At 31.7% G+C, this 9,853-nt stretch overlaps 1 pseudogene; it reads right to left on the bottom strand.

Moving 5' to 3' along the window:
• Positions 1 to 3,224: 3,224 nt before the first annotated feature.
• On the bottom strand, positions 3,225 to 3,342 carry LOC120622494 (uncharacterized; annotated as a pseudogene).
• Between the last annotated feature and the right edge of the window lie 6,511 nt (positions 3,343 to 9,853).

Here is a 9,853-nt window from a genome sequence, read left to right as displayed (position 1 = left end):
TATCTTCAATGAGTAAAAAAGTAATAATCAAAAAGAGGGTCAGATTCAAACATTAACTTATAAAAAAAGAAAATCCATGTATCTGATCTGGGGTATAATTTGGAAACTAGGTCTGAGACTCAAAGAGTTAAATAGTATATATTGGAAATTTATCACAAGACTGGGGTAAAATGAGCAACAAGGGTGATTTTTTAAAAATCCAAAAACATGGGCTTAAATACTTTACAGTTTCTCTCCATAAATTCTTTGATTATAGAACACTGGTTCTCAAAACCCATTGTGCCTCGAAAGTATCTGTGATACTTCACAAAGTTGCAGATTTCTGGGCATCTTCTGCAGAAATTCTAATTCAGTAGGTCTAGAGGAGACTCAGAAATTTATTTTAAATTAACATTAAAAAGTTTTCAAGAAGGTTATCCCTGAAGCTTCAGAACATTTGAGAATCATTAATTAGAAACTAAGGCATGCCTACACCTTAATTTAGGTAGTCTCAGAGTTGGGCAGAATAAAAGTTTCAAAAGACAAAGAAACAGTGATAGGAACCATGTGGAATTGGAAGGGAAGGGAATGCTGCCGACAAATCATTCTTAGTTCCTGGTATTGCTGAAAGGCACAAACACACAGATGACAATATTTAGTCTCACAAAGTTGAACTTTACATTTTTGTCACTAAATATTTTAAAGAGATTGTCATATTTTATTGCATTTCCATCTGAAAATATTCATAAAAATAACTTTGCTTTACTTTTTAGAAAAAAACTTGTAGCTCATATATTATAGTCAAGTCTTCCGATTCATTTATATATTTATAATCACTTTCCAAACAGAATTTGTTTTGTATGTTCATTTCCGACGTGGCAAACTTAAACTGAACTTCCTATTTCCTATTAAGTGGAATGGCAGACAAAATGAAAGATTCTATCATCTATTGATCTATCTATTGTCTCTCTATCATCTATCTATCTATCACCTCTATTGCCCTGAATTGATTTTGAGAAAGTTAAGGCTTGGTAAATCGTTCATGTGATTGTTACATGTCAGAGATTTCTTAAAGCAGCTAATCTCATAAGCTTTAATTCTTTAGTTAGTCTTACTGGGTGGTTTCTATTATTACTATATTTTTGAACGAAGGAGAGACAGAGAAGTTCCAAGTACTTTGGTCAAGATCACAAAGATATTAAATGTTAATACTTTAATTTCTACCTAGACATTCAGTCTGTAAAGTATGTGCTCCTATACTATATAAACAACAGAAAAAGAATAAATTAAGCTTAAAAATCTTCATGAACTTTTTGTATTTAAAGAGGATACAAATGATGAATGAATTAACACATGAAAAATGTTTATTGAGCATAAGTAGATATAGTATTTCATTTGTAGGATGATTTTTATGTTTATTTACTTTAAAGGCCAGTGAAAAGATGCCAGAAAAATAATGAAAGGTATTACTTTGGAACTAAAAAATAGAGAAACAGAAGTATAACTACTGTATATTAGTAAAAATATAAAAAAGAGACAATTCCAAAGTACTTATTTACCTTACATAAATTATATTTCTCTTCCCTGAGCATCATTACCTAAATTTATACATAGACCAAATTACATAGAAGAAAAAAGCCAAAGGACAAAACAATTTTGCTTTGAAAAAATGTATCATTTAAAACTATTTGTTTTATATAAAATTTACTAGCAAAAGCAGCTACCTGGGTCAATAATATTTGCCAAGTATTTTTCATGATATGAGAGGCAGGTGTTAGCAATTTTTCATTCAGTACAATATAAATTAGCATAATCAATGGAAAAATATAAAACTACAATATAATCACCAATCGGGCAGCATCCCCTAGGCTTAGTAATCACAACTAGTTGCATAAATCATTATTAGGAATTATAATTAGGAAACAAAATTTAAATATTGTAGAGTCTCAGTATTTTTGTTCTAAGAATTCATGGGACTCTGAGGCTCAAACAATGAGAGAAATTTACGACTATCCACATTTGTCAATGGATAGAGTAGCCACAGGTAGTAAACCAGATGATTACACATAAACACTGTCTGACATTTTGAAAAGGGAAAATGCATCAATAATTAGAAGCACTGTAGGTGAGTAGCTCCATGCCAGACTAACAGTGGGGTTTGCTAGTACAAAGATAATTGCTGCTGGTGGTATAGAGCACCATGGTTGAGAAATGCATGGTGACAAATTGAAGGTTGGAAAAGATGCCAATTTTGAAGTTTTCCTCACTTTATTTCCTAAGCATAATGAATATTTAACCGGAAGCAAAGTCATTTACTTGCAAATGACTGATAAGGGGGAGTTATTAAATTGCATAAGTTTTATAAGAAAAAGAAGTTTGGAAACAATCGAATTCCTCCCATATTTCTACATTTTCTGGCTATGAAAAGTCCTAGTAGGATAGAGTCTCATGTTGTAGATCAGAAATTTGGAAGCTACATTCAGATCATAACCCAAGTTCTCGGAAATTGAGGTTAATTTTATATTGTTGTTGATTTCCATTTAATGTTGTTGTCATTGATGTCCTTATCTGAATTGTGTTCCATATTTATTCATCTAACAAATCACAAAACATTTCTATTTAGAGCAAAAAAAAGTGTCCCAGGGTACATAGTATCTGAGTGTCCTCTCTCTCTCAGTGGTGACACCAGTTGCCTAGAAATCACAAATAGTTGTGTTGCTCGATTCCTGTGTCATTTAGGTCAGAATGTATCATATCTTCATTTACCCAAGTCACTCTTAAGAGTGTCTCAGATTTTCTATTACTATGTACTATAGGATTACTTATTTTCTTGCTTCCTTGTACAAACTTTAACGGGAATTTATTTCTGAACCCTCCCTGCATTTACAGATTCTCACCTTTCCTATTGGAACTAAGTTTCTTATATCAGAACACACACTCCTTATCATAAACCACTTCTCTTAATGTTTTCTCCCCACCATTGCTCTGAGGAGAATCCAGTTCTTTCTAATAATTTTCCTCCTGAAGCATTCTCAGGGCGAGCCTCTTATTTTTTCGGCTGTAAATCATGTGCCCTACATGGGAGAGGGTGGCTGACTTTATCCTTCTCCATTTCTGTATAAAATTCACTTTTTATTTCTTTTTTAATTTATATTTTTAGGCGAGGCAACCCTTGGTTGACCTCACAGATTGCAAGAAACTTGTCAGCTTACAATTGCTTATTTTTATTTTTTTAAAATTTTTTACACCTACAGCACCTGATCTTCCTAGGTGGTCTCCCATCCAAGTACTACCAGGCCCAATCCTGCTTAGCTTCTGAGATCAGACAGGATAAGGATTGTTCAAGGTGGCATGGCCGTAGACAAATTCATTTCTTATTATGATAGAATATTGGGGAAGCATTATAGAAATAATTACTGAAAAATGAAATTATTGAAACATTATTTTAAAGGAATGTTTCTTAGGACTTTGAGAATCTATGTTTTGTAAAACATTACTTCTGAGTAGTAGACGGAAATAGGTATGGAAGATAAGAATGTTTTAGAAGATTAAATGGTAGAGAAACATTGAATACACTCTTCTGTGATTTCTTCGAAGGCAGTTAATGTGCCTAATAACATTGTAGCCATACAAAGAGGATTAAAGACAGAATATTAGTACTATGTGTGTTATTATGGGCTATGTGTGTTAAGTCATTACAAAAGAGGAACAAGCACAGAAAGCAACTGCTTATTTACAAACAGAAGAGACAGGAATTTGGGGGAAAAAAAAAAAGTCCAGCAATTTGGGGGCTTAGAGGATTGGAAGAAGCAAATACATCTCTATCACCAAAGGAAAAAATGAAAGTGAAAATCCATTTGAGAAATGATGTATGATTATAAACTCAGCAAATTTCTCACTGTTTAAAGAGGTTATAGATAAGCAAAGCATAACAGCTAGAATGAATCGTGCCATACTGCATAAAATTTGGAAACCCAGAATTTAGCTTAATATAGACACAAATGTGTTTTGAGATAAGTTAGTATACATGGATACATGACCTAGTTCTGTCCACCGAAGGACCTAAAAGTACCAACACCCTGGCAGCAAGAGCACACAGAGTCCCCAGATCCTAGTTTATAGTGACATTCCTCAATAAAAAGAATCTACACTTCTAGAGAAATAGCTCATTCTAGTAATAAGGCAAAGAATGTCAAAGATTAGTGTTCAGTATCTTGCAGTGCCAGGAAATAAGGAGATGGTAACAAAAACAAACAAAAGAAAAATATATCACAACAAATATAAATATAATACAAAGAGACACAGGAGCTAATAGAGCTCCAAAGCCGGAACGATTTGAGCAATAAAAAAATTATATAGCATTGAATTATAACCCAAAGTATAAGATAAATATCCATTAGTCCATAATAATATAAATGAATAATTGAATAAATAAATATAGAACATCTAATAAAATTTTCTGCACAAAAGAATTCCAAAAATTTTCTAAAGACACTATTCCTCCAGAAGGTAGAGCATAACTCCCCACCTTCTATGTGTCAAATGAACAAAGTAATTTTCTTCTAAAAGAGTAATCATTTAACAGTTGAGTAATCTGACAAACACAACCCCAGCCAGGTAATAAAGTTCAACACCAGTAATGATAAGTCATATTGATAATAGAGTATATATTGTTGATAATAAATTGAGGAGAATGACACTTAACATCTGTGATATTCATTCTTAAAACCTATTATCACTATCTAACCATGAGAAAAATATCAAATTAACCTAAGCCGACAGATATTCTACAAAATATATGACCAGTACTCCTGAAAATGGTTAAAGTCATCAAAAGTAAGGCAAGTCTAAGAAACTTTCACACTCTAAAGAAGCCTAAGGAAACATGACAACTAAATGTAACATGGTATCATGGATAGTATTCTGGAACAGCAAAAGGACATTAGGTAAAAACTAAGGAAATCCAAATAAAGTTTGAACTTTAGGTAACAATAACACATCAATATCGATTCATCAGTTATGACAAATGCACCATAGTATTAATAGGAAAATCTGACCATAATATAAGGAACTCTCTATAGTAGTCTTGCAACCTACCTGTAAATATAAATTTTTTTTAAATAAAAAGTTTATTACATGTTAAAAAACAACAACAAAAAGATAAAAATAACTGTGGATTTGAATGGAGACACATATTGGTGAGTAATAGCTAGATAACGGTTGCACTATTTGTGAGAAAGGAAATTAAGGGACTTGCTATTGAGAATATGCAGAGAAGTGAAAACATGAGTCAAGAGATTTGCATGATAGTTTTTAAAACAAGAGTCACCTTGAAAATTAACTATATTAGGTATTATGTAAGATATTCAAACAACTTCTGTCTCCTGACCCTGGAAAAACATTTTAGGTGTCATGGTAAAACTCAGAAGAGAGATGAAGATAAAAACTATATACTTTCTATTTACTCTAATTTTTATCCAATTATTCATACATACCCTACCAAAAGAAAGAAAGAAAGACAGAAAGACAAAAGAAAGAAAGAGAGAGAGAGAGAGAGAAAGGAAGAAAGAAAGAAAAAGGCATTTCTTTAGGCTTGTGGTGTTCACAATAATGAGATTCTTGGAGAAAAGAAAAATATTTTGTATATTTTTGCTGAGCCTACTAATTCAGTCCAGACTCCAGTAACTGCTGGTTATGCATGATCCCACATTTTATAAGAAGCATGTGAAACAGTCTTCATTGTGTTATACATCTTTTGCTTGGGCAAAAGAAAGCAAATGGGCCAATTGCCTTTGGGAATTATAGTCTTGCCTATATACCAGGATTGAATTGGGTACTGAATTTGTAATAATAACATCGACAATAATAAATACTCATATAGCAAGGAAATTGGCCAATTGTCTTTGGGAATTATATTCTTGCTTATATACCAGGATTGAATTTGGTACTGAATTTGTAATAATAACATCAACAATAATAAACACTCATAGTGCATATTATGTCTCAGGCTCACAGTACAACAACTTGATAAAGCATGCATTGTTATTATTTTTTCTATTTACAAAAGATGAAACATACACAGAGAGTTTAAACTAACTTATCTGCAGTTATCTATAAAGTGGCTAGGCAGGTATTTAAATGCAGTGAGCCTGATTCAAGTGTACATGCTCTTAACTCTCATGATATAATTTATTATCACATTGAAGAAATCCTAAATATTTTGTTATGAATAATTTGGTTATATTCCTAGCAACTGGAAGACTTCTACTATCACTTTGACTTCAAACATATTAAACCAAATAATGAACCATGGCTACTAGGGACAAATGCATTAGTATTCTGAGAGCAATTTAATATAGATTTTTGTTTTTTTTATCACATTTCGGACCAATATAGCACGAAAAAGATGGACTTTTTAAGTGCAGGTCAGGTACCAGGGATCTAACTGCCAAGTTTGACAGAAATTCAGATAATTTCAGGCCAACTCAGAATGGACTTATTTCAAAGTTTTGTCATGCTAGAGGGGGGCACACAAAGTTTAATTTTAGTGTAATTACCATCGTTTGTTTTTTATACTCTGATCCTCTGGCTTATATTCACTTGTACTTCTATTCCTTCTTCAGAGACACACTATTTACATGGTCTATATTTTTCCTAAACTGTATGAATATTTATATAAAATGTACAATATAAAAACAAAAACCTGCAAGTGGAATTTTGGCTTCCAACTGTTGGGAGGAGGAGAGATACTTAGATGTATTTTTGTTAAAACATAAGTTTATTCCCTAGATCTGCTCAAAATAATAAGTGACTGGCAAGGCTGAAATCTGTATACTTTATCTCTGGTTAAAAGCATATACTGGCCGTGATTGAATGAGAAAGAACCTTTATTCTTCTCTTTTCCTCATTTCATTCAGAATGTATTAGCAGATGGCAAAATTGTGAGGTGTCTCCAACTCATAAATTGAATTGAATGTGACCAAGACAGCTCAATTTCCCCCTCAGATTGACTAAAGTTCAGACTTTTTTTTTTATTGACTCTAGATCTCTGACCACCTTTCCTTAGAGCATTCACTTTTGAAAATTTGCAATTGTAAATTCTTCTTCTGCCTCTTTGAGATGTAAATCTCTCAACTTCTTGCCAGTTTTACAACTCAGGAATATTCTTATATAGAACCTGGGAATCATCCCTTTGCAATACAATTATTGACAAAAATGGTGCCCAACATTCCAGTCTCTGAGTAAATTAGAAATACACATGGCCTAATTACATTGACGAGTCTCACCTACAGCATCCTCTTAGTATATTTCCGCTAGCTCACTCCAACACTTAAAAATTCTATTTCTTTTTGTTTCACTGGAATGAAGTTCAGTCTTGTTCCCCTACTGCAATAATCTTGAATAGTCTGCCTTGCCTGTTTAACTTGTCTGGTACAATTTTTATTTGATAGATTCTGTTACAAATACAAATTATTTGGATAATTGATTTATGGATAGCTTAATCTAAATACATTTCCCATAAAATTACTCTTCTTTTATTGACAAGTGACTCTTCCTAAAATCTTTAGTGAACATCCTCAAATTCTAAACCATTTAAAACCTATTTTTAATGGCCATTTTGAACATATTTTTGTTTTTCTTATTGTTGCTGCCATTGTTTTTGTCTTTACATATTCACCATATATCTGTCACACAAAAAATATTAGGATACAGAAAAACATACAAAACTCTGTGGTTATCTCTTTATATTAGTCGTCAGTATTGAGAGTACTATCATAGACTACATTCTTTACAGAAGTTGTGCATTAAGCTGCAAGCAAAAGAACAACTAATTTAAATTCCTTTAACCAAAAGAAGCTTATGTTAGTCATAAGTCCAGAGATATGCCTTTTAAGATTGTCGACTGCTCACAGATGTTATTAAACACCTCATTTTCCTATTTTCCTTCTTCACTCTTCGGCATGTGTTTTTTGTTCTCACAACTGTGACACTACTGTTCTCAATTCAGTCATTACACTCACATTTGAAAAGCAGAAGAGCAAAGGGTGCAGCAATAAATGTTGAAAGGTCGAAATAGTAAGTTTCTCCTTTAAATGAACTTTCCTGGAAGTTGACAGGTACCTCAACTCACATCTTATTAGTCAAAATTGGGCCGTGAGATAAGCCCTAGCTCCAAGATATTCTAAGAAGTAAGTCTATCTATTCAACATCTATGGCAGATGAAGTTAAGAGAGAAAGAGACTGTGAAAGAGAGAAAGATACTTTGTGGACTAGTTAGTCCACAAATACTTGTATGTATATTTTATCTGTAATACTTGTAATACTTGTATGTATATTTTATCAACATTTGAAATATTATTTACATTAAAATATGCACATTTTAAATATACATTGTGAGGCATTTTTGTAAATGCGTATACTCAAGGAACCACCACCCAATAAAGATAGAGAATTCCTATCACTACGCAAAGTTCCCTTATATTCCTGTGTAGCAAATCCATTCCCGACTTGTTACCCTGGTCTATGAATTATTTGATTTCTATCATAGATTATTTTTCTTGTTCTAGAAATTCAAATCTATAGAATCATATAGCATGCACTCTTTTGTGTCTTACTACTTTTACTATGATAATTTTGAGATTCCTCCATGAAGTTGGTGTATAGTCGTTTGTTACATTTTATTGCCAAACAGTATCCTTTTGAAAGAATATTTACAAATTTTTAATCTATTCACTCGTGGAGGAATATGTTAGTATTTTTAAATTTTGGATTATTATGAGTAAATTTATTATAAATATTCATATACAAGTTTGGTAAATACCTAGGAATTGGAATTGCTATGCTATAGGTTAAGTGTATGTCTAATTTATTAAATAACTTCCAAACTGATTGAACTATTTTATTTTCCCTGAAGCAATGCAAAAAAAGTACAGTTGTTGCACATCCTAGTCAGCTCTTGGTATTTCATGCTTTTAAATTTTAGCCATTTAAGAACACACATGATGTTATCTCATTGTGATTTTAACGTTTGTTTCTTTAGCGACTAATGTTATTGAACATCCTATTATGAATGATTCGTTCAAATATTTTGACCACTTTTTTTACTGGGTTGCTTATTTTCTTACTTTTTTTACTGGGTTGCTTATTTTCTTAAGTTGTGAGATTTTCTTGTATATTTTGGTTACAATTTATTTTCTACATATGTATAATGCAAATACTTTCAACCTGTGGCTTCTCTTAACTTTTAATTGTGTTTTGAAAAGTAGAAGTTTTATTTATCATTTTATTTTCACTTACACGTAAGTTGCCCACTTAAATGTTGTAAAGATGTCTTCCTAAGCTCTCTTTTTAAGGATTTAGAATTTTAGCTTTTATTTTTAGGTCTATGATCCACTTATAATTAATCTTCCTGTATGGTGTGAAGTAAGAGTTGAGGTTCATCTTTTTCAATGAGTATATCTAAATTTCTTTATCACTTTTAATATGACTATATTTTTCGTCATTAAATTATATTAGAACACATATTTTAAAAAGACTTGGTGAATATGTGTGTGCCCGTTTCTGGCGTCTCATTTCTATTCCATTAATCTATATATCTCTCTACGTTGACAGTGTAATATAATTATTTTAGCCTCAGAATTAGTTTTAACATCAGTTAGTCTGAGTCTTCTAATTTTATTATTTAAAAAGGTCTTAGCTATTTAAGTCTTCTGATTTTCCATATAAATTTTAGAATCAGCTTTTTGATTGCTACCAAAAAAAAAAAATTCTACTGAGATTTTGAATGAGATTGTATTAAATCTTTACATTAAATTAAGGATAAAAAAAAAAGTTTAACATGTTGATTTTCTGATGCAGAAACATTGTATAGTTC

Source organism: Pteropus medius, unplaced genomic scaffold (assembly GCF_902729225.1).
Source record: "Pteropus medius unplaced genomic scaffold, Ma_sr-lr_union100, whole genome shotgun sequence".
In the NCBI taxonomy this organism is placed as follows: Eukaryota; Metazoa; Chordata; class Mammalia; order Chiroptera; family Pteropodidae; genus Pteropus; species Pteropus medius.
This window is presented reverse-complemented; position numbering and strand designations above follow the sequence as displayed.